This window comes from Culex pipiens, chromosome 2 (assembly GCF_016801865.2).
Source record: "Culex pipiens pallens isolate TS chromosome 2, TS_CPP_V2, whole genome shotgun sequence".
In the NCBI taxonomy this organism is placed as follows: domain Eukaryota; kingdom Metazoa; phylum Arthropoda; class Insecta; order Diptera; family Culicidae; genus Culex; species Culex pipiens.
In genome coordinates this window covers 191760368-191787408 of record NC_068938.1, presented here as the reverse complement: position 1 = coordinate 191787408, position 27041 = coordinate 191760368, and the positions used below count along the sequence as shown (strand labels likewise).

At 34.7% G+C, this 27041-nt stretch overlaps 1 protein-coding gene across 1 annotated transcript in view; it reads left to right on the top strand.

The window, feature by feature from the left end:
* Positions 1 to 1748: 1748 nt before the first annotated feature.
* LOC120414044 (insulin-like growth factor-binding protein complex acid labile subunit) overlaps positions 1749 to 27041 on the top strand; it is a 448549-nt gene continuing 423256 nt past the window's right edge. Inside the window, exon 1 of the mRNA XM_039575064.2 lies at positions 1749 to 2855. The gene's annotated coding sequence lies outside the window, so the exon portion shown is untranslated. The remainder of the gene's footprint in view (positions 2856 to 27041) is intronic.

Genomic DNA, 27041 nt, shown 5'->3' with positions numbered 1-27041 from the left:
TTATGATTTTATGATTTATGATTTTATGATTTTATGATTTTATGATTTTATGATTTTATGATTTTATGATTTTATGATTTTATGATTTTATGATTTTATGATTTTATGATTTTATGATTTTATGATTTTATGATTTTATGATTTTATGATTTTATGATTTTATGATTTTATGATTTTATGATTTTATGATTTTATGATTTTATGATTTTATGATTTTATGATTTTATGATTTTATGATTTTATGATTTTATGATTTTATGATTTATGATTTTATGATTTTATGATTTTATGATTTTATGATTTTATGATTTTATGATTTTATGATTTTATGATTTTATGATTTTATGATTTTATGATTTTATGATTTTATGATTTTATGATTTTATGATTTTATGATTTTATGATTTTATGATTTTATGATTTTATGATTTTATGATTTTATGATTTTATGATTTTATGATTTTATGATTTTATGATTTTATGATTTTATGATTTAATGATTTTATGATCTTATGATTTTATGATTTTATGATTTTATGATATTACGGTTTTATGATTTTATGATTTTGTGATTTTAAGATTTTATGATTTTATGATTTTGTGATTTTAAGATTTTATGATTTTATGATTTTATGATTTTATGATTCTATGATTTTATGATTTTATGATTTTATGATTTTATGATTTTATGATTTTATGATTTTATGATTTTATGATTTTATGATTGTATGATTTTATGATTTTATGATTTTATGATTTTATGATTTTATGATTTTATGATATTACGATTTTATGATTTTATGATTTTATGATTTTATGATTTTATGATTTTATGATTTTATGATTCCATGATTTTATGATTTTATGATTTTATGATTTTATGATTTTATGATTTTATGATTTTATGATTTTATGATTTTATGATTTTATGATTTTATGATTTTATGATTTTATGATTTTATGATTTTATGATTTCAACATTTTTTATCTGTTCAAAACAAAAACTCCAGAAATGATATTGAAACATTTAATTTTAATGAGCTCGTCATTCGCTCGAATTTTGATTACCTCTAGAGTTTTTTTTTGGAAATGGTCCTATAAGCTATTGTGTGTCACATGTGTACAGGATCAATTAAAAAAAAAAAACTATACTTTCCCTTCAATCGTTTATTATTTTGCTACGAATTCAAAACAAACAACTAACTGCATTTGAAATATTTCACTTGTCCTCTCTCACCATAAACTCTCTTTATCTCTCTCAAGACTTTTTGCACCGCTTCGTTAAAAAACACATTCAAGCCTCTCCTCACTTCGTCAAGTTTTCCCGTCTGTTTTTGTTTTGCTCCTGCACAAACTTGCCTCACCACCCAACAATTGCATTTCTCACTATCAAGCTGCTTTCTCACCACTCACCCGCACAATCTCTCTCACTCAAAATTCTCACTGACTTTCCACGAGCGCGAGCGATTTCGCTCGTTGGCTCTTTGCTCACTCTCTTCGCTTCAATCTCTCTCTTCACTGCACTTCCTTCCCTGCTTTGGTTCACACCTGTTTTCTCCTCGCGCTCACTAGTCTCGCTCTCTTTCCCATTTTCGCTCGCTCCTTTTTTCGCCCGCTCTCTTCCAGCATTCTCTTCTCACTGCTCACGTCTCACCGCGCCGCTTCGCTTCTCACTCGTTGCAAATTCCTCCCCGTTGGTATTGGTGATGTCCGGGGTTGTTTTGGGTTTTGGCTTCGTCGTGCTGATGCAACGGCCGAACGATCGCGCGCGCGGAGTCAGTAGAGTTTCGGTCTCCGTTCAACGTGGTACACCGGGCTGTTTCGTCGCCGTCGTTCGGAAGTTCGTACACGTCTCTCGGAATTTCGTGGTGCGTGTTTTTTTGCTCTCGCTTAGCGGCAAGCGAAACGGGAATTGAACGTGGCTCGTTTGGGATTGTGAATTTTGTGTGTGTGGTTGGGATCGATTGTGATTGTGCATAGATTTGGCGATTGATTTTGAAGAGAGAAAATTTATATTTTTTTGCGGAATTGAATTCCACGTGATAGTGTTGATGAGCATTTGTCGAGGCGAGTCTTATCAGTGTTTGGAACGCCCAGAAAGGTGATAAGAAAATTGTTGTTGGAAGGTGTATTACACGAGTGAATTTTGCTGCAGTGTTGATGAAGAATTTTTGAAGAACGCTCAAGAAGAGGCATCGCTGAAGAGAGATTATCACGAGTGAGCTATCGGTAGTAAAAAAAGTTTCTCAAGCTGATCAAGGCTGTTTAAATCAAAATTGTGTTTTCATTTGCGTTATCAGTTCAATTGGTGATTTCTGAGTCATTGGCAATATTGATAGCTGAAAGCAGTGGTGGTATGCGTTACAACCTTTAAGTTCTGTTATTATTTTGGTTTTTGAAATAAAAGAAGAAAAATCCAGTGTTTGGGGACATTGTCCCGGAAAAATTCGCAAACCACAAAAGCCGGCCCCAAAATAGCCGGCTTATCCAAAATTCTAAGGGTTTTCCCACCAGGGGAAAACAAAGCTGCATCCCACTAATAGGATTCATAATTAGTGCCAAAGGAAGCGGAAAGCCACAAGTCCAGTATTTCGGCGTAAAAAGAGCTCGCAGACAGAAAACGAGAGTTCCAGACCGGAAAAAACAGCAGCAGCAAACCCAAAATCGAAAGAACCCTAATCTGTCGGCGGGGAGAGAGCCAAAATAACATTTGTCGTCGTTGGACCACCCACCTCCCACTTTTCTGGCGAATCCTGGAAAAAGAGCTGTGCAGGGCGAGTGTATGTGCACTTGTACGTGGCTAGCAGTGGAGAGCACCGCGGACAGCGAGAAGGATTAATTTCCATAAATCTAATGTAAGTAGAGATTTTCGGATCTTTTAGGGCGGACTGTATATTTTTGCGGAAAAAGTGTTTTTTTAACGAAGTGTCAAATTCAATTTAGGAATATTGATATTTATTAAATCATTTAAATAAAATAAAACCTTAACCTTCAGTAATGGTTAAAACAAAATATATAATAAATTTTTCAATTAATTTCAATTATTAGAAAAATTTTGGTGTATAAATATTTTTTTTTACAATTCAATTACTTTTGCTAATAAAAATAAACCAATTCAGTTACAAACTTGGCATTCATAACAAAAAAAATTTCAAAAGATGTTTTATTCAAAAGTCTTTTAGAAATAAATTGTTATTGGTGCATTTCTTTCTCGTGCATCTGTCTCTGCTTTGGTGCTTGAACTTTAGGTAGATTTGCACAAATTGAAGAATTGATCAATACAGGTTTTGAAATCATTCGAAAATTTCGTTAAGTTTTCCTTAAAATTATAAATATAATTATTTTTTAAAATTCGGTACTGATAATTCGGAATAGTTTAACAAACATTATTAACATGTTATAACTTGTTGATAAAAGTTATTAAACATTATTCAAAAACATCAAAATAAAAAAAATAGTTTGGTGAGATATCTTAATATGAACTGATTCGTGCTTAAAGACAAATTGCTATCTTAGACAAAGTTTTGTGACACTTCGAAGGGGTGAAAGTTGTCTTATTCCGTGTAATTAATATTTACACATCAAATGATGTCAAATTTCATCAAATATAGGTAATTTTGCACCTAGACATTAAAAACTTGCCATATATATTTTATAATTTTTTATGAAACACCTTTGTTTCGCTATATCCAAATTTTTCAAGCTTCTTGAAGAGAGACTTTTAACGTGAAGACTTCCTTCATTGTCATGATTTTTTCTTCAAAGATATAAATTTTGCGTCGCTTTCAATTTTTTGACAAAATTCCTTCAATAAGTTGTTTAGAATAGTGCCCTACACATGCTGATTCTTTTTGGTAACGATTATCCCATTCCTTGTTAAGTTATGGAAATCGTCATTAATCAATGATTGCTAACTAGGACGTCAACGACTGTGTCACAAAATTATATAAATTTTGAAGCACAATTGATTTAGATCAAAAATTTCTTCAGTGGCTTCAAGAAGGCAACAATCGGCACATGCTGATTCATTTTGGTGCTGAAATTCGTTAAATTGAATTTAATGCACAATTTTTGAAAGCGATGATTAATTTTCTTCGAAAATGATCTACGGCATAACCTTTAAAGAAAAAAAAAAAATCCAATAGGATGATTGAATCCTGACTGGAATGTTTCGGCTAGGAATCCAACGGGTTAGAAAAATATAAAATTAAGAATTTGTTAATGTTTGATTGAAAGTTCTTCAAATCAATCCAATCCAATTAGTCAAGACGAGAATAATGAATCAATATTTAAAATGGGCTTTATTTACTAAAAGATGTTTTACAAAACTTAAATCACCGTCTCCTAGCGAAGCGAAAAGATGTTTTACAAAATAAAATAAATTATTCTTCAGACGTTTCAAAAGACCTCTAAAATACCTACGCGATCTACGTGATTTTTAACGGATTTCATAAAATTCATTAATTTGTTTCATTTAAAGCAGCGATTCTCAACGGGGGTACCGGGCCTACATGATTTACATGGCAGGGGGTACCGGCGTAGAAGAAGGTTGAGAATAGCTGGTTTAAAGGGTTGTTTTACGAAAATCTTAAGAAAATTTCGCAGAAACAATATGTTCCTAGAGCAAATCTTTTGCCGTTTTGACAGCCCTTTAAAGTTAAAGTTGTTTTGGGGCCACTCAAAAAATCTACATTTTTAAATAATATTTTGTATTAATTGATCGAAATGTTTTTAAATGTTTGATATACATTTCTTCGAACATTATAGCATGTCAACACGATTCTTTCTAATCCTCCAATGATCCTCTAAAAAATCGGCCGATTCCAACCATTTTATTTTTGGCATTTTTTTATTTGGCTCAAACTTTGTGAGGATATTTTCTCACATTAGTTGCATTAGTTGCTAAGATATTGCCATTGCAAAATGTGGGAATGATTGAAAAAAAAACTTTAAAAGCTTAAATTTTCTTGTTTCTTTCTCTTTTATTGACTGTACTTAAGCAACCAGAGGTCCAATCTTCAATGTTTCTTAAAAAAAATTATTTGATTTTTTTCGAACTTTCCTGGAAAAAGTATTTAGAAATGGACAATCAAAGATACTATTTCAAAAAATTCAAAATCGGCAATTTTTCACTAAAATTTTAGTTGACTATATCTTGAAAACGGTGTACTTCGTCCAAAATTCTGTCAAATACTTTTCGATTGCTAATAAGATTGTCTATTAACATATTTTTTTTCGACCAAAATGTATCTCCATTCTTCTCTATGGCTCAAACGTTGCGGTTTTTGTCCCCTTAAACCAGGCCGGCCCAACGTCCGGGCTTTTCAAAATAGTTCTATGACCGGTCCTAAAGGCTGTTCATAAATTGTAAATAAATTAAGTGTCAAAATTCAGATATTATGACGAAACATTTATTTGTTTAATTTTTGGTTTTGACATAAAATGTTGTAAATACAACGTTTTGTTAGGATTTTGCCTTTGTATTTTTTAATTTCTTAAAGCTTTGGCTGTTTTTAATTCTGAATGAATTGTTACATTTTTGAAGATTTTGATTGAAATTGATTTTTCATAAATGAGTAAGCAAAAATAATGTATTTTTTTAGAACATTTTTTAATCATAAAATTTGCTGAAAAAAAGCTTCAAAAAAGCAAATTAATCGAATTGAAAATAATGATCGCAGTACATATTTTTGAAATATTTAAAAATCTTTCAAAATGAGTCAAGAAATCAGACACCATTTTTTTTTATTTCCTTCAACAATTCTAAGAAAATTTAAGAATGACGAATTTAAAACTATTAGATATTCCACTTTTTCTAAATTTCGTGTCTTTAAAATCATTTTGAAATGTTTTGTTTTTTTCGTAAAAAAAATTTATCTTGTCTGGTTGATTTTTCAAACTTGAAAAAAAATTGCAGCGACGAAATTTGAATGTTTTGTTGGTTAATGATATCAAGGTATTTAATGTTAATCCACAATAACAATTTCAATACAATTTTAACCAAAACAATATAAAAATAATTGAAATAAACACATATTTGAAAGTTATCACTAGTTTATTTATTTGTTTACTCAAAACAACCTTATGAAATATGTTTTTATAATTTAATTACCAACATTATTTCCGGCCCGCCACTGTTTCAGAAAAATCAGATCTGACCCGCAGGGCCAAAAGGTTGGGCACCCCTGCCCTAAACATATAAAAAAATTGTGAAATTAATATTGAGATTGTTAGAGCCATAAAATTCATCAAAATGTTGAATTTCCTCACAAATTGTTCCCCAAATTACGCACAATTTAACACTTCCACTCGCCAAGTGTCCCCCTTTCCCCTAGTATCCATCCCAACCACTTCAAAACGACAACTTCCCGCTCAAGTAGTAACGATTTCACTGAAGCTGCTAACAAGAGCATCAAATTACGTGTGTACTCTGTATATCGGCCCAAACCCTTCTCAAAGGGTGTCAACTTGGCTCGTTATGCCCGTGCTCGCGCGCTCGGTGATCATGACAAGTGAAAACATCTGTCCAATGATCCTCTTCAGAGCGAGAGAGTACGTTAACCTCACTTTTTTTTCGAGGTTAGAACTTTTTGAACTGTGTAGAAGGTACTTGTAAAGAGGAATCCCAAAAAAAAAAAAAAACGAAAAAAGAAAACTGGAAAGAACTTGAAAGTACGGCACGGAATCTGTATCTTTAGCGGGTACGCGATAGTGTCAAGTGGAGTCAAGCTAGGAAGCTGCCTCAGGACGCATGTAGTCATGTTAAAAGGTCATTAAAGAAATCTTCACCCAAGACGATAGCGGGCGCGCTCGCACGCCTATTTCAGTGGGCTATAATTAAAGCAGAACCCATCTTCTTGCTGCAGGTCGCGCCGGTCTTATCAAGTTCAACTTGTCAACCCATGCCGCCTGTAGTCCGTGTTGTATTTGTTGTGTAATCGAGAAGAAAAATTAACAGCTCGTTAGTCCGGCCCCTCAAAAAGGCAACCGGTTGTGCGGTCGAGTCCCAAATCTGTCGACAAGTCGCCGCGGCAATCCTATCAGAAAGTGATCAAATTAACATAAGCCATCACTTGTTGTGGTGGGGACAAACTTGACCGACCACAAATCGATGGGGCCGTATAATTAAAATTGCGTCCCCGCCAAGAAATCCGACCACATCACACGCAAAGATGGCTTTCCGGGCTTCGCTTCAGTGGACACGGTCCCAGAAGAAGGCACCCACGCCAACGGAGCTGTTCGGAGGCTATACTTTGCGGTCTGATTGCCACCACTGCCGCACCGGTTTCAATTTCAATCGATTTCCAGCGAAAGTGATGGACTCCGATACGGGGTGTGAATTTCTGGAAGAATGAGATGGAAAAGTGAAGCTTAGAGAGGATTGAGGAATTCCTTTGAAGTTAGTTAATTTATATATTTTCTTGTGTTATTTAACTTTCTTAACATGAATTTAGCGTAACTCGACATTTATGATGTTTGACAGAATTGAATTCCAGAGAATTCCCTGCCGATGAATTAAGTTGAAAATATCTCGGATTAGTTTTCAAAAAGCCGTAAGTAACAACGGTAAACAAAGCCATTTTTGCCTCGGTATTCGACCTACTTACGAAAAACCAATTTCAAAAATGCTTTAGATTGTTCATCTATATGCTTCGAACTAAAAATTAATGAAATTTTGTCACAATTTCGAGAAAAAACGAATATTAGTATCAGTGGCTCTTACGGCTTTTTGAAAACTCACCCGAGATATGGATAAAAAGCTTTGGAATCATCCAAAACAATGTTCCTCGAGCAGCTGAGCCTCGATGACCGTTGTAACGCGGGCCGCGTGTGATTCACAAATAAATGTTGCTAGAAATTGTAAAATTTGATTAGTTTGTTTAAGGGTTTACATACATGTAGAAAATCACAAAATTTTATATAACAGAATATTTGAAAAATCCACTAAAAAGATGATTATTAATCACTCTTGAAAGTTTCATGAAGATATTTAATGATTAAACTGAGTAAGAGACGATTTAAGTTCAAAATTTTGCCATACGCAAAGCGGGCTGTCAAACTTTGTTGGCGTTTTTCTCTAAACCCTGAGTTGATTTACGGGTGCCACGATATCTCGAGATGGGATGGACCAAATTGGCTGAAATTTGAGGTGAAGACTCTCAAGATGTATTCCGTGTGTATGGTGAAGCCCAATTTTAAAAATTAGCTTTTGAAAAAAATACAAAAATCAAAAAATAACGGTTTTTCATATGAAAAACACAAAAATATTTTTATCTTTTTTTAAATATTTTTTTTTTTTGAAAATCGGGCTTCGTCATGCACACGGAATCGGTTTAACGAGTCTTTACCAAAATTTTGAGCCGATTCGGTCAAGACAATGTTGAGATATCGTGGCACCCGTTTTTTGAAACTGCTAACTTGAAATTGCTATATCTCGGCAACGATGCAACCAAATATCTTCAAATTTGTTTTGAAAGTAGGTGAAAGTGTATATTTTAATGCCAAGAAAAAAGAATTAAAAACAAGTTGATGTGTGTGCTCATACTAACCTCTGACTTTTTTGCCGATATACATGTATGTAACCCCTTAATTTTCATTTTGCATAACTTTTTTCTTTGATTTAAAATGTAATTGAAATGTTTCTGAAATTTCTCAAAATTTATTTTCATATCAAACTTTATTAATAATTTCCCTTATCATAAAAAAAATCCTGCGGAAAAATTATCATCATGATGGTGCAATTTGGTGGAGTGTTATCAAATGTATTAGGATATAAGTATTGATCCTTTTAAATTTACACTACACCAAATTTGTAGATTTTTGGAAAGGAATCTTTTTTTTTAATATATTTGGATTGAATTTCTATTTTGCTTTAAACATTAAGGGGTTACATACCTGTGAATCGACAAAACAGTCAGAGGTTGGTGTCAGCCACACTTAGTTTTATTTATAATCTGTTTTCAGAGCATTAAAATAAGCATTTTCATCTATTATTAAAATCAATTTTAAGACATTTGGCTGTTTTTTATCTAAGATATAGCTATTTGAAGTTAGCAATTTCAAAAAACGGGTACCACGCTATCTCAACACTGCCTTGACCAAATCGGCTCAAAATTTTGGTAAAGACTCGTTAAACCGGTCCTGTGTGCATGACAAAGGCCGATTTTCAAAAAGATTATTTTAAAAAAAGATGAAAATATTTTTGTGTTTTTCATATAAAAAATCGTCAATTTTTGATTTTTGTATTTTTTAAAAAGCAAAATTTTAACATCGGGCTTAGTCATGCACTCGGGATATATCTTGAGAGTCTTCACCCTGAAATTCAGCCAATTTGGTCCATCACATCTCGAAATATCGCCCGTAAATCAACTCGGTGATTCGAGAAAAACGCTCAGAAAGTTTGACAGTCCGCTTTGCGCACGGCAAAATGTTGAGCTTAAAATCGTCTCTAACTCTGTTTAATCATGAAATATCTTGATGAAACTTTCAGGAGAGATTGAAAATCATCTTTTTAGTGGATTTAATAAATTTTCTGTAATATGAAATTTTGCGATTTTCTACATGTATGTAACCTCTTAAGCTATTTTCATTGATTTTTTAATAATTTGTATGATTTTGGTAACGAGCTTTTTGAAAACGTGATATTTATCGAGCACACAATTATTGAAAATAACAACACAGAAATTTAATCACATTAATTAGTTATCTTATCTTTCATTACGACCAGGCTGGAAGAAATTCAATGAAGCAGTGAGAGTTGAAGTATTTATCAAAACATTATCAAATATTTAAAGTAAAATTTTTATTCTAGAAATTATTAGCATTTGTGTTTGCGTTGACTATCTTTACATAAAAAAGACCAGTTTATAGATTTTAGGTTATTTTTTACCTTTGTTTTTCTTTTTTTTTATAATACAGGACTACGAAAATAAATATATTCTAAGTTTGTTGATTTTTATTTTATTTTAATATTGCACTTTTGAGGACAAATAAAAAATTAAATTGACAGTTCTTGTAGTTTTGCTGATACTTAAATGTGTGCAACAAATATCTCGGTGCAAGAAATTCTGGTTGGTGTACACCTTTAACTGTAAAAAAATAAATTTGAAATTAAAAGCTATGGTTCCAACATTTGGATGAAAAAGGTTCAATTATTGGTTTTGAAAAGGTTATTGGTGTTGACGAAAATTTAAATTTTACGAAACTATTCATAATTATCTCATAAAAATCAACATATTTTTAACGATTATAAACGAATCAAAATGCATTAAATTTTTTTTTTCGGTTTAATGGACTCTTTTTCCACTAAATTTTGATGATTTTCGAAGAAAAATTGCCTCATAATTTTTCGATCTGTTTTTGTAGGGGGACGACAAAAACTTTGAAAAATATTTTCAACGGCCTTATTGAAACAATGTTTAATCAATTTTGTAACGGTTCTTGATTTATATGGTTTCATATCTATTTTAAATTTGAATCAATGTTGTTGTACTTTTTTGACCAATGAACTGATTACATATCTGATTGAAAATAGTCAATTTCGAAGTGAAATCTGGTGAAAAGTGAATCGCCCCATTATCATGACCAAATTATTGTGCACATTTTTTGATTAGTTTGAATAAAATTTGTATATCCTGCAAAATAGTTAGTTATGATTCCAGAATGTTAATAATATTGTATTTTTTCAGACTTTTTTCAATTTTCTTGTAGCTCATACCGTTTCTTTGATGTTTCGACGTTAACTTTCGAATTTTTGCTTCAAGGAAATATTTTCTTAAAAACCATGTACTCTCGAGATTTGATGACTTGAAATGAATTTGAGAATTTGCAGGAAAATCCAAAGTGGTCTACAGAATTCAACCTGATGTTGCGAATTGTTGGATTTTTGCCTTCCTCACTGAGGTAAGGCTATAATCCTGCTCTAAAAATGAACTTCGTATAAAAACGTCGTAGACCCACCTTCATGTATACATATCGACTCAGAATCGAAAACTGAACAAATGTCTGTGTGTATGTGTGTGTGTATGTGTGTGTGTATGTGTGTATGTGTGTGTGTATGTATGTATGTGACCAACAAACTAGCTCATGTTTCTCGGCACTGGCTGAACCGATTTGACCCGAACTTGTTGCATTCGACTTGGTTTAGGGTCCCATAGATCGAGTTTTATACAGATTGAAGTTTCCATAAGTAGTTCAAAAGTTATGTATAAAAATGTGTTTTCACATATATTTGGATCTCATTTAACTGTATGTAAACTATGTCCGGGTCCATCATCCGACCCATCGTTGGTTAGGTTATCAAAAGACCTTTCCAACGAGTCCAAAACATTGAAGATCTGGCAACCCTGTCTCGAGATATGGCCCCTTAAGTGATATTGATGTACTTTTTTGAAGCCGGATCTCACTTAAATGTATGTAAACTATGTCCGGATCCACCGTCCGACCCATTGTTGGTTAACTTATCAAAAGAACTTTCCAATGAGTCCAACACATTGAAGATCTGGCAACCCTGTCTCGAGATATGGCCCCTTAAGTGATATTGATGTACTTTTTTGAAGCCGGATCTCACTTAAATGTATGTAAACTATGTCCGGGTCCATCATCCGACCCATCGTTGGTTAGGTTATCAAAAGACCTTTCCAACGAGTCCAAAACATTGAAGATCTGGCAACCCTGTCTCGAGATATGGCCCCTTAAGTGATATTGATGTACTTTTTTGAAGCCGGATCTCACTTAAATGTATGTAAACTATGTCCGGATCCACCGTCCGACCCATTGTTGGTTAACTTATCAAAAGAACTTTCCAATGAGTCCAACACATTGAAGATCTGGCAACCCTGTTTCGAGATATGGCCACTTAAGTGATATTGATGTACTTTTTTGAAGCCGGATCTCACTTAAATGTATGTAAACTATGTCCGGATCCAGTATCCGACGCAACGTTGGTTAGGTTATCAAAAGACCTTTCCAACGAGTCTAAAACATTGAAGATCTGGCAACCCTGTCTCGAGATATGGCCACTCAAGTGATATTGATGTACTTTTTTGAAGCCGGATCAAACTTAAATGTATGTAAACTATGTCCGGCTCCAGTATCCGACGCAACGTTGGTTAGGTTATCAAAAGACCTTTCCAACGAGTCTAAAACATTGAAGATCTGGCAACCCTGTCTCGAGATATGGCCTCTTAAGTGATATTGATGTACTTTTTTGAAGCCGGATCTCACTTAAATGTATGTAAACTATGTCCGGATCCACCATCCGACCTATTGTTGGTTAGGTTATCAAAAGAACTTTCCAATGAGTCCAAGACATTGAAGATCTGGCAACCCTGTCTCGAGATATGGCCACTTAAGTGATATTGATGTACTTTTTTGAAGCCGGATCTATCTTAAATGTATGTAAACTATGTCCGGCTCCACTATCCGACCCAACGTTGGTTAGGTCATTGAAAGGCCTTTCCAATGAGTTCAAGACATTGAAGATCTGGCAACCCTGTCTCGAGTTATGACCACTTAAGTGATATTTATGTACTTTTTTTAAGCCGGATCTCACTTAAATGTATATAAACTATGTCCGGATCCATCATCCGACCCATCGTTGGTTAGGTCATTGAAAGGCCTTTCCAATGAGTTCAAGACATTGAAGATCTGGTAACCATGTCTCGAGTTATGACCACTTAAGTGATATTTATGTACATTTTTTAAGCCGGATCTCACTTAAATGTATGTAAACTATGTCCGGATCCATCATCCGAACCATCGTTGGTTAGGTCATTGAAAGGCATTTCCAATGAGTCCAAGACATTGATGATCTGGCAACCCTGTCTCGAGTTATGAACACTTAAGAGATATTTATGTACTTTTTTGAAGCCGGATCTCACTTAAATGTATGTAAACTATGTCCGGATCCATCATCCAACCCATCCTTGGTTAGGTAATTGAAAGGACTTTCCAATGAGTCCAAAGCATTGAAGAACTGACAACCCTGTATCGAGCTATTACCACATAAGTTATACATTGTGTTCTTTTTTTCTGGATCTAAAAAAATGATGAAACCACTCATATACCCATTTTTGGTGAGTGAGGAAGGCATCAACCACATAGGTGGATTAAGTTAGTTTTTTTTCTGATATTAACGAAAGTTTAAGTTACTTTGTTTTTAACAGAATTATCATAATGATCTAAATTTGAACGAATCTTAACAATGGAATTAATGGTTTCAATTATTTTTCATTCATTCAAGTTTTAAAACTTTTGACGTTTTGTGAATCCTTTTGGAAAACGAGATAATGCTGAGATCATACATTCCAAAGCTTTGTATGTTTTAAAATTTAATTGAAATTCGCCATTTTTATAATGAAATTAGAACCAAACTTCATCGTTAACTCAAAAGTGAAGAATTTATTTGGGACATTTTCGCGAACAGGGACAGATGAGGACCCTTAAGTATGGCGGATTCTAAATTAATTTCAAAACCAGTCGCGATTCGCATCGGAGACCTTGCTGGGCTACACCTTTGAGAAAATTGAATAATCTTAGAATCCTGTGATGATTTGCAAAGATTTGAACAACATAATTTGGCAACAATTTCAAAAAATTTGTCCATCATCCCTTCTCAGATGTTTATTACTTTGATAATGTTGCTTATTTGTATTTTTCTATTTCATTTCCTGATATTTTTAATTTTTATTTTTTATATCTATATTTTTATTTTTTATTGGCCAACTAATTGTGATCAAGATCAACAAACCCTTAAAGAGTTTTACTGTAGAAGGCTTAAGAAATCCCGCATATCAAACTCAGCAAACAAATATTTGCATTTAAATTTCGCCTGTCTTTAACGATCCCGAAAACTCCCGAACAAAAATGAGCTTTATTTACCGCTAATTTAAACGGCAATCAAAAATCTACCTTTTCTTTGTGTTTCCCCCCGATTCAGAGCTTCAAACATCGTCTCGAGCGCGTTTTCTTCGTTCGTTAAATCCCCACCCACCTTTCCACGCATATTTTCCAACCCGTGAAAGCCCGTGACACATAATTCACATCTGTTTGCACGTGGCACCTCACACGCACACGTGTGTTTACCCAAGTCTTTTGCATTAGAGTGAGTTTTTCCCTGTGTGCTCGCGGAGGAAAACTTCAACTGGAAATTAACAGCCAGTTCATTATCGCACGCCAGAGTGGAGTGTGTTCATAGCGCGCCAACTTTCCGCCTCTGATGAGGGAAAAAAGTTTTTCTGAACATGGAGAGAGCTTTTCCGGGCATCAAGAAAGGGTAGAAGATTTTCCCAAGAAGGCGCGTGAAACATTCGACGGTTGAATGCTCCATGTGAGACGATGATCTTGGCGGAAAATCTGGCGGTCGATATGGGTGCGTGGAATCGAGAAAATTTAATTTGGTGGCGTCAAATCAAAAGGAAGCTTTCTGGGAAATGAGTGTGGTTGGAAAGAGGGGGAAGATTGTACTGAATTAGAATTGCAAATCTGTTGTCTGAGAAGTGTGAAAAATGTATTGAAGTCTGCGCTTTAAACAAATGTTTTTGGAGAAGCTCCTCCCTAGACCACAAACTATTAGCTAATGAATTTCTGGGAAAAAAGTGAAGTTTACAAACTGTGGCAAAAATTGAAAAGCATTGAAATATTGATGTGAAGAATAGGAAAAATACAAGAGTTCAAAATTTGTGAAATGTTATCAAACTTAAGAAAATTAACATGTCAAATCACAGCATAGAGGTTCTAATTATCATCAATACTATCAATACAGATCAAGTCTCTTGCAAACAAAATGCCAATTCCAACTGAACTCTTTCAACGTTCATAAACATCAACAGCCTCCACCCACATTCTTTGCATGTCCTGTCAAAACAATCTTTTGCATAAATTCCCCCCTCGTTTTTCCTCAACTTTCCTCTTCTCCTGGATTTAACAGAAAAGCGAGGGCAGACCCCATTTTCACTGAAACCTTGATCTTGATACTAGCTTTTTTTCCGTCTACCACCCCCGCAAATGATGAATGTGTGGACTGGGCAAGCAAGGGTTAATGGGAGCAGCAGCGGGGCAGCCAAGTTGGCAGCAGATTACTGAACAGTTCGCACTCGCTGCCACCCCCAACTCTAAAGTTTTTCCTAGCCACAGGAAGTCCACAGTGAAATTTTATTGTATAACAATATCTGTAGATTTTCTTTTTAAATTATTCAAATTTCAAAAAAAAAAATCATCCGCATTTTTTCTCAGTGCACAAACCCCCCCACACTGAGCGAAAATTGGCGTCTTTTGCCTCGAGAAACCGTCTGCTTCCATCGTGTGCGATGAGGTGTGAGCCGACCAACAAAAGAACTTGTTTTGACAGATTTTCCCCCCTACTTCACCCCCACGCAGCAAAAAAAAAGCAAGGACGATGGCGAACTTGGTTAGTGGCTTCGTCGTCGGTTGGTAGCTTGGTTTGGTGGTCACCAACACACTCACATATTCGCCATCATCATCACAACTATCATCGTACTTTGAGAAGAGGAAAATTGGGGGTTGAAGGGCGAAAAAAGTTGTGGGTGGGTACGAGCTTTTCTCTTGGTGAAAAATAATTGGATTTCACCAATTATGGCGTTGGCCTGGTCGTTCTGACTGGGAGATCTGACCAAAGGAAAATTTTTGGCAGGTGGCTTCATATGTGAGAGCTTCATGTAACTTGCCGATGTAGAAAGATTTTGACATTCAATCTTGAAATGAAATTGATAACACCAATTACGAAATTTGTTATGCAAATTCTGTTCCATGTTCTACCGATAATGAAGCAAAACATACAAAAACCAAACTTTAAAAACTAGCAACATCTATTCCAATTACCGGTAACATGTCCAGCCACAAGGTTGGGTCGAAAATCACCGATTATGACCCCCTTACCCCTTACCCTTCTTCCCCCTCACGTTGCTGGCTATCGCTGGCACACGCGACAACCAGGAATCATAATTCCACAGGGGGGTGATAAAATTTTAGTGTGCCACCATCGCCGGCCACCGAGGGGCCATAAAGTGTGCGAGCACATATTCACACCTTTCGGTTTACAACCCAGGCGTTCGGCGGTACGGGATCGGTTTAAGCTCAGGTGTGACCGGGGATTAGAGGTGTAATTTCACTTTAAGATGCAGTTTGATTTTGGGTTAAGGTTTGAGATTAATTGGGAATGTTTTGAGGCTATTTTGAAAACCTTCAGCGATTTCTAGACTAATGTTACCCAGAAATCAATTATGATCATCAGGAAATGGTGACAGATTTTGCGTCAAAAAATGTTTAATATAAAATCATAAAATGATGAATTTTCATCAGTTTCTGGTGAAAATTCATTAGGTTCACATTTTAACACATTTTTTAGGTAAGATTACTCAAAAAAGAGGTTATATTCAACATTCCAAAATTCAACTTTTTTTTGCTGTGTAGCTTAAAAATATGGGCAGTAGACATTTCAAGTTTTTTTTTATTAATTTGTACTACTCTTCGCCAATAAAACTGAATTAGGTAAAATTTAAAAAATCCTGCATATTCTCGATTTTTTTAAACTACTGCAATCGAATTGGTTTGGATATAACAGTAGTGAAAAAAGAAATGCGTTTTTTTAATAAACAGATTTAATTGAATGAGAAAAATCTGCCTTCAAACACATGTTTGCTACCTTTTAAATCTTTTTTCTGGTTTTATCTGTTTTTATAACATGAGTTTCATGTTGAATATTATTTTTAGAATATTTCTTTTAAAATGAAAAAAAAAATAACAATTTTATAATGAACATTTTTTTCAAGTGTGCTTGTTAAAAAATGAAATTTAGTTTTTCTTTTTTTCTTGAATTTTTGATTTTTTTTTGAAAAAATAATTTGAAAAAAATCTATTGAAACAATGTAAAACATCAAGCTAACATAAACAGATTGAGAGTGAATTCTTTAAAAAATGCTTAAATAGTTTTAAAAATATGGTATAATTTTCAAAATATTAACATTTTATTTTTCATTTATTTTTGTTGTAAATGGGTCAGCTGGGCACACTTTTAAATTCGACTTTCTCCGATTTGGACCAAACTTGGAGGAAACGTCATCTATCGATAGTTAACAGAAATCTCAAGTTTGGTGCTGACTGGACCATTCGTCTATTTTTGGCACCGCCCTCTTTTTTGCCGATTTTCTAAAACACTTTTTTTCTTTAATCATAACTTTGAAACTATTTTAGCAAAAGACTTTCTACACGTCGCATTTTATAGAAAATTGGCCATGGAATTCGATAAAAATATAATTTTAATCCTTAAATGCCCACTAATAATATATTAAGGTTTTCAGTATTAAAATTCAGTTTTGACCAATTCCTTATATTTTTATTTAATTTATTTTATCACCATCGTGTTCCCCGGACAATTTTACATATTAATCAATGTAAACTTCAAACTAAAATGAGCTATTGGCGAGATGCAGCGATTTCACTGAAAAAAGTTTGATTTTGCACAGCACTTGGATGTACATGGTGTACTTTTCAACAAAAAATTATGAACCCCGCATAGTTCGGTTTTTGTATGTGAGAAACTTATTTCGAACTTGAATTCATAAGACAGAGTGCTGCGAAAAATCAAACTTTTTTTCGGTAAAATTGTTGTATCTCACCAATAGTTTATTTTAGTTTGAGGTTTGCATTGATTATTGTGTAAAATTGTCCGGGAAACACGATGGTAATAAAATAAAGCAAATAAAAATATAAGAAATTGGCCAAAACTGATTTTTTATACTTAAAACGTTAAAATATAATATTAGTGGGCATTTAAGGGTTAAAATAATATTTTAATCGAATTCCACGGCCATTTTTTTATTAAATGCATCGTGTCGAAAGTCTTTTGCTCAAATAATTTTAAAGTTATGATCAAAAGAATAGATACATTTTTTAGAAAATCGTCAAAAAAAGAGGGCGGTGCCAAAAATAGAGGGTAGTCCAATCAGCACCAAACTTGAAATTTTTGGTAACAATCGATATATGAATGTTCCCTCAAAGTTTGGTCCAAATTGGAGAAGGTCGAATCCAAAAGTGTACCCAGTTGACCAAGAATGACCCAAATTATCTTTGATTATTTTTCTACTATTATGAAATTTTTTTCACCAAATCCGAAAATGTATTTTATTTATATATGTTTATTTGGTTCAAGCTTTGGCAATTTAGAGTCATTGGCAGTTGTAGGTATTGATGAGGACTATTCAGAAAAAAATGGGCACACGGAAGAAAAAGAGAAAATTGCTTATCTTTTCATAATTTTTTTTTTTTCGAAAATTTAAATTCACAAAATCCGTATTTTTTGATTTTCAAGATTTTTTCTTATTTTAGAGGAGACAACTTTTGACTCATAGAGAAGTATTGACAAAACATGTATGATCCCTTCGAAAAAAAAATTCTAAATATTTTGGAATCAAGACAAACATTTCAAAAGGGCCAAATATGCAAAATTACACCTATTTGAAATGTTAGTCTTGATAAATGTTTGTAGGAAAGAAGAATTATATTCAAATTTGTTCATATTTTATTCTTTGAATATTTTTATACCAAATCTGATGTCATCAGAAATAAAGGGATTGCGTTCCTTTCTACTTTATGTTAATTTAGAATGTATTCGACTTATAAAAAGGTACATATAATTTTGTATCAACTTGTTAAAAAAAAGCTGCAATATTTTTGAAAATGTTTCGAAGTATGTTTTGTTAAAAACTGATTCTAAAATGTACCCCAAACGGCCCAGAAAAAAAATCACAATAAAAAAACCTTTTTCCATAAATGAGCATTAAGAATTAGAGAAGTGGAGGAAAGCAAAGAAGGCAAGTACTCAGAGAATTTGGACCTGATCTGGAAATCTTAAGGGAGATGACATATGAAAAGAAAAGTGAATAGGTTCACAGAATCTACTCTGTAAATGCGGCTCAATACTTTTCAGGTGATCCTGATTAGGCAAATTAGAAAATCTTCAATATTTTTTTCAAACTCTGTTGATTGAAAAGATTCAATACAAACAACAAATAACTAGTGTGTTCTATTTTGTTGAAACTAGTTGAGACTAAAAGTGAAATAAAACAATCTCATCAAAAACTTCTCTGATAGCTCTGACTGAAACTACTCCAAAACAATTCATCAGCTTCTCCGAGAATCTCTTCAACCTGCTCATCAACAGCTTATCAAACAGTTTCGATTTCACTAACCAAACAGGGCCTAATTCCTTCTCGCAAGAGATAAACTCCCATTCTGTTCACGCGATTTGGTCGACTTTTCCCACCTTCCCTCCCCTCTCCCTCAAAAAGTTACTCTTCCTAAAAGCCCTCTTGTAACCACACCGAGCGCGCTCGTGAAAGCTCCGTATCAACATCTCGACTCCCCAAACCAAGCTTTTTTTTTTTTTTTTTTTTTTTTTTTTTTTTTTTTTTTTTTTTTCAAATTAACTGTTCTTTATTGAAAATCCAAAATATACACTCTGTCCATAACCTCAAAGTATGTTTAGAAAATTACAAAATTGTGTTTTAACAAGTTTTTTGTTGTTCCATCGTGTATCTCGCAAAGATTGCTCAAATTTACCTAAACTTGGTGTACCATAATGCTTTAAGTTAAAACTAATTACCTCGCCTATTAGAAAAAGTGCTGCCTTCAATCTACTATCCTTACTATCAATATCCGTTGCTAATATTTCTTCAGGATCATCGATCATAATTTTTAATTTTACATTGAGTACATTCTTTAGCCAAATCCAAATAATTACTGATCCTGTACAATATTTTATCCTATGCTCCGTAGTATCGATAGAATTACAAAAATCACAAATATTGTTTTCTACACCTCTAACGTTATTTCTAAACTGCTTAGATTTTGTACAAATGACGTCATTCATTACTAAGAAAAGAGCCTCTCTTGAATTTGATGTCAAAAAATTACTACTAATGTTTTCCCAAATAAGCTTCCAATCAAGATCAGGGTTTTCTTGAACCACTTTTGGTACAAATATTTTTTCTGATTGTAGAAATCTATAAATTGACTTAGTTGTTATTAAATCTTGATATAGAGCAATACGCGAAACTTCGCTCAGCCATTCTCGTGTTGCTTTTGTTAGAGAAGTATTTTGACATTGTGCCATCATGAAACGGTCCATAGGGTCATCAGCATCAGGATAAGAGAATAAAATATTTTTTATAAATAAAGCTTTCGATTTCAAATCTACATCTACTAATCCTAAACCTCCATCACTTACATCTAAGAACATCTGATTACGCGTTACAGTAAAAAAGTGGTTATTCCATAAAAACATCGAACAACTTGAATATATTTGAGCAATATGCACTTTATTTGGCGGAAAAACTTGAGCCAAATACCAAATCTTTGAAAGTATAAATGTATTTAATATCCAAATTTTTTGTATCAAATTCAAATGACGCGAAGAATGCAATTTTAAACAATGTTTTAATTTTTGTATAACAGAATCATAATTTAATTTAACAGTTCGAGAAAAAGAATTTTCAAAATAAACTCCTAGTATTTTTAATGCGTCCTTTTCCGGGATTAAATGCGGACCGGAGACACAGTTATTTAACCGCATAAAGTGCGATTTGTTAACGTTCAGTTTTATTTTAGAGTATATACTAAAATAATTGATCATCTCCAGTACCGTATCGAACTCATGATCATTGAGAATGAAAATGTTGAGATCATCTGCATATGCTATTACCTTAATAAAGGTATCAGCAATGAAACAACCTCTAACATTATCACTAATCAAACGTATCAATGGCTCGATGTACAATACGAAAAGGGCCATACTTAATGGACAACCTTGACGTACGGATGATTTAATTTCGATGGAGTCGGTTAAAAAACCATTAAAGAGTATTTTCGATGTCGCTTCTTTGTATAAATTTTTTAAACAGTTGATGAATGGTTCCGGAAAATCAAATTTCTTTAGCACGTCCCACAAGAAAGAATGGTTTACTTTATCGAAAGCTTTTTCTAAATCCAAACTCAGCAAAAGTCCTTTAAACCTTTTGGTTTGTCCTGCACGAATTATGATGTTACGAAGAGTTTTAAGATTATCAACACATGATTTATCTATGTTACATGCAGTTTGACCGGGCCCAATTATCTTTTTCATCAATGGTTTTAAACGATTTGCTAAAATTTTTGTAAAAAGCTTATAATCACTATTTAACAAGCTGATTGGACGCTTATTAGAAATTTCGTATTGGTCACAACCTTTTTTTGGAATCAAAGATATTATACCTTTTTTGAAATCTCTAGATGGATTGACGCCATCTACAAGATAACTATTAAATAAAATAACTAAATCATCTAATAAAATATCTGAAAAGTGAGAGTAAAATTCATATGTAAGACCATCTGGCCCTGGCGTTTTCTTTTTAGCGACTTCTTTGAGAACAAAAATTAATTCATCTTTATCAATCGGTTTAGAAAGACTCATTTGATCTTGGACTGAAAGTTTTTTGTGAACATGACTGAGAACATTATCATTATTTTGATCACTGTTATCAGCTGCAAAAATTGAATTGAAATGTGAAGTAATAAATTGTTTTAATCTGCAATGTTCATTCGTAATCTCACCGTTAATTCTAAGCTTAAAACTATAATTTTCAGTTTGATTCTTAATTTTAGATGAAATTTGAAATAAACTAAGTCGTTCATCAGTTAAAATAGATCCAGAACTTGTTTTTAAACTTAAATTATTTAATCTATTTTGTTCAATTTCTAATAATTTTGATCTAACTAAGCATAATTCATTATATACATTTTCTCCGACGGATTGTTTTTCAATTATTTCATTTAAACAAGTGTAAAAAAAGTTTTTTTCTCTATGTATTTGCTGATTAAAAAGAAAACTTTGACTTTTGAAGTATTTCATTATTCTAGATTTCGTTGAATCGTTCCACCAAAAATTAAAATTATTTATGTACATGTTTTGCTTTTTCCAATTCTCAAACAAAGTTTTGAAATCAGCCGTAATCTCTTCATTCATAATTAAACTAGGATTTATTTTCCAATAACCTCTACCTCGTGTTTGTAAAGGAATATTATTTGGAACTTTATATTTCAAAATTACTGCGTGGTGATCAGAAAACGCCACAGCAGAAGTATTGATCGATCTTACATTATTTATTAATTCTAAAGGTGCATAAAACCGATCAAGTCTCGATTTAGAATCACCCCTTATAAAAGTGAAATTAGTTTTTTGATTAATTTTATGTTCTATGTCATGTAAATTCAAAGATGTTACTAATTTTTGCAATCCAGAGCAGATGTTTTTGTTTGAACTGTTCGAGTCAGATGGTAACAGGATGCAATTAAAATCACCCACAATGATGTTCTTTTTTGTAAACGATAGATGAGGGATTATATCAAAAGTAAAAAAAGAGTTCCGTTCATTACGATAATTGGACCCAGAAGGTGCGTAGACATTAATAAAATTAATATCATCGATTAAAATAGAAGATAATCGACCATTCGGATTGATGAGAACATTGTCAAAATTTATATTTTTCCTAACGAGGATGGCTGTGCTTTTGTTATCAGTGCTAATGTTTACGATCGCAGTGTGAGAAGGAAGAAATCCGAAATCTTCAAAGGCAACTTCTTGTAAGAAAACAATATCAATATCTGAATTCCAAATAAAATCTTTCAAGAGAGACTTTTTTAGCAAAGAATTGATTGCGTTAATATTGATGGTACATATACTACGAAGAAACATTCTCCTACACTACTACCTACTCCGCGAGACAACGCGTGCTTGGTTGAGGTTATGGACGCTTACTTCGCTGGTTTCAACAACGACCGCGTGGAGATCGTTGAGAGAGGTTTTGACTGATCTTTTTTACCTTTTTTGGATTTTTTGTTTTTCTTTTCTCCGCTGACTTCCTTGAACGGAAGCTGTCCGGTGCTGTCCTCTGGTCCCTCGCTGCTGTTGGCCTCTGGATCCGATGACGGCTCCGCCGGGCGTTTAACACCCAGTAGACCCCCCCCTTTCCCAGTACCCGCACCCCGGTTGTGGTCCCCAATACCCCCCTCATCCCCGATACCCGAACCCACACCCTGATGGCCCCCCTCATCCCCAGTGTCCATGTTCTCCAACTCCTGCTGCTGGTTAGTTTCCGCACTTACTTGTGGCTCTTCGATGACTGCTGGTGTACCTGTTGCTTCCGTCGGCAGAGTCGCCGGGCCGGACAAACCTTGTCCTCCTGCCGGTGGGCTGGTCGCCGATTTGTCTCTTTCAGCGCTTGGGACTGGTTCCTGAACTGCTTTCACGAGTCGTTCCATGACGGGTGTCATCGGCGGCACGCTAAGGTACGGTGCGTTAACAGGCCTCCCCTGGGCGGTCACGGTGCTATAGGACCGTGATCCGCCGCTGCCTGACGAACTGTTGGCCAGTTTGGGACAATTCGATTTCACATGTCTAGTGCGTCCATCCCGGGAATTCCCGGGACAAATTTCCCGGGATTTTTCCAAAACCGGGATTTCCCGAATCCCGGGATTTTTTATAATTTGTCCCGGGAATTCCCGAAATAAAAAAAAACAAATTTTGGTCTGGAAATTCAAAAATGGTTGTGGAAATAAATGAATAGTTGAATACCTCATAATCGATAATAATTTTGAAGCATTATAATTTGTATTCGGCATATATCAGCGTTTGTATAAGGGAAAACTGTTAAAATTTTAGTTTACCGATCAGCAAAATGCCAAGCGCTTTAAATATTTCCTATTTGATTGTATATATTTTTTAAAAGATTCAGATATCTACGTATATGATTACAAATTTGGAAAAAATCAAATCAAATATTTTTCATCATACACTGGCATGTGGGGCAAATCAGGACAAATGAAACGAATTAAGAGCTATTTAGCCATTTTTTTTTGCATGATGTTTTTAATAACTTTGGTTAAAGCAGGAACAGAGCAAAACAATTTCTGCTCTAAAATTTCCTTACCAATACAGACTGTATTTCTGTTTTTTATAGTTGGCGGTAGTATCTAAAAGATAATTTGTAAAATTTGTTTTTGGCAGAAGTTTATTTTGTGAAAGTTGAACTTTTCAGCACTAGTATCAATAAGTTAAATTTTTATTTTTTTATTTTTTATTTTAACGGTGAATTTATTTAACACATGGATGTTTGCAAAAAATCCATTCAAAAGGCGTTTATTCGGGATTGCAAAAAATGTTGTAAGCAACTTGTTGTAAAACTTGTTTTTTCCAGCACTTGTCGTATTTCTAGATTACTTTTTCAAAACAACCAATGCGCCAAGAGTTTCCTATGTACATAGGACATTTTGAAAAAGTAATCGAGATTTATCCGATAAATGTACGACTCGTGCTGAAAAAATCTTCTTTTTGCCACTTGTTGCATAAACTTTTATTATATAAAACATGAAATTCAAATTTATCTAAAATATTACATTGACTGGTGTTATTTTATTTGTTGTAGCCTCTTGTTTTTAAAAAGATATTTAAAATAAAATCAAGCTTTTCTGATCATGTCGTATAAAAAAAAATATTTATATAAGTCTATTAAATTTGAATCACATTGTAGTTCATATAAAATCCAAAGCACAACAAAGAACAAAAAACTTATTTTAATTTCATTTAAGCTATTTAAAAACTGTCGTCCTTGTTTAGATTGAAGTGTAGATTATCACCAATTAATATGATTGAGCTAATTCTATGATTTTAAGCTTGAAAAACATAACAAATATAATGAAAACATAGATTTTATGACTGTTTAAAAAATTTCCCGGGATCCCGGAAATTCCCGGGATTCCCAAAATATTTTTCCCGTTTCCCGGGAAATTGAAAACCCGGGAAATTTGGACGCCCTACACATGTCCCTCCTGCTTGCAAAAGAAGCATCGATTCTTGAGTCCGTCGTAGTATATCCTGGCCCGGAAGTGTCCGATGAACAGGCCGGCCGGGATCTCCTTCGCAATCTCCATATGCACGCCACGGACGCCATTGAAGATGTTGAGGTTACATTCGGGCGAGTAACGCTCTCGCACGTGTTGACGGATGGTGCCAAACTGCCCGAGAACTTGCGCGATGGTCTTGTCGTCTATTTCCGGCGGCAAATTGAAAATGCGTACGTAGCGGAAGATTCGACTGGCCACCACGAGGGTAACAGGTGACCTTGAATCGTCGTCGTACCTGAACATGTACAGCTCCTCGAGCCTACCACAGTACTCGGTAAAGGTTGGTTCATCCATGAGTTTGATGTAGAACGAACCATCATTCTCGTCTTTGTAGACGGAATGGAGATCGGCCGCTCCCAGTTCCAGTGTTCCGGTAACAAACTTCAGAACCTCGAGATTCGAGGGTATCTTCGAGCCTTGCTGGAAGCAGAGCTTCAGCGTGTTCTTTCGAACTCCGGTTTCCATTTCTTTATCTATTTAACAATAGATTCCGCTAATCCACCACACACTACTACCACGGCCGCGCCGCGCGCGAGAAATTTGCTTTTTTTTTCGGGAGCGTTTGCCACTATCGACTGTTCGGCTCAACGTATCGTCCGAGAATGACTTAAACGCTTTGTCCGCGGAAAATCACTCCCAGCCCGGGACGACCATCATCATAATCAGCGCCCGCGCGGGCTGATTCTGCTCCATTATGCAACGTGGTCCCGACGTTCCGACGTCGGTTTGTTAGGTTAGGAAAACTTGCTGTTTGCCCAACTCTCTCTCTCTCTGTAGCCGTCCGGCGTTGTTGTCCGGGGCTTCCTTCTCGGAACCGCCACCAAAGAGCAACTTAATTATTCATCGACTTCAGAGCCGGAACCGGAGCGGGGCCCACTGTCCGGACCACGTGTGGTACACGTGTGCAGAGGTAGAATACTCAGGTATTCTCTTTGTGGCGGGGGGCTTTGTGCGCGCGGTTTGCCTTCTAGGCCACGTGGGATTTCCGCGGTTTTGCCTTGTTCGACCGGAGATCCCGGGACCATGTCTGCCCCTCCCCTGCGTTATTATCCGACGCACAAAGTCGAGTTGGCGAGCAAATAGTGTGGCAGTTTGCCGGAAAATTAGATCGGAAAACTACCACCGTAACGTAACGTTTCTGAACGGGCCGGGCGTAATTCAATTGCACAGTTTCGGGGGGTGGTCCCGCCGTGTCGAAAACAATCACCATGCTAGTTTTCGGGCAAAAGGGGCACACACCGGTTTGTAAGTGGAAAAGTTACTTCTGGGAAATGGCCCTTTTCCAGCTTGGGCGCCGGTGATTGGATGTGGGTGCTCTGCTCATAATGAATTCCGTTTTATTCACCGGCTTGACGAGCGGTTTGCTGCTCATTTAGTGATGGAAATGGTTCTGTTTAAGGTACTTCGGAGAAGCCCATTTAAACTTTTTCGATTGGTGTAGTTTTATTCAGCGATTTCACATCAAATCGGCAGGATCTAAATCAAAAGAGCTTCGATTTGGCTACAATTTGGCATGGAAGTTATTTAACACTGGAACGCCCAACGCATGTTTAACTTACACGGACGCCCAAGCCTCCCAAGAAAGGTGGAACGGTAACTTCAACTCGCTGGTTCTTGGGCCAATCAAGATGATTCTTCTTTCCAGTGATTTGTTAGGATGTTTAGATGATTCTAGAACTTTGCAGAACTTAATTTGAATAAATCTCTAATTTCTGTGACCGAAAACATCGTTCCACCTTTTTTAAAAAAATTGCATCCGCGGAATTTTCGACGATTTTTTTTGTGAAAATCGCTCTATTCAACCTATTTTTGATAGAATCACCCTATAGGCAAACCACAAAATAAAAGTCTATCTATAGAGCAATTCCATGTCAAATAGGGAATCGGTTGTACCCGACCCTCTCCGATTTCAATGAAACTTTGAAGACATGGTATCCTAGGCATATATAAGTCATTTTTGTGTATATGGCGCCAGTAACACTCGATAATGACATTGTAGAAGGGCGTACGTGTTTTCAATATTTTTGTATTTCGTAATTTAAATATTGCTGTATCTCAAAGCCGTTGCATCGTATTAAAAAGTGGTC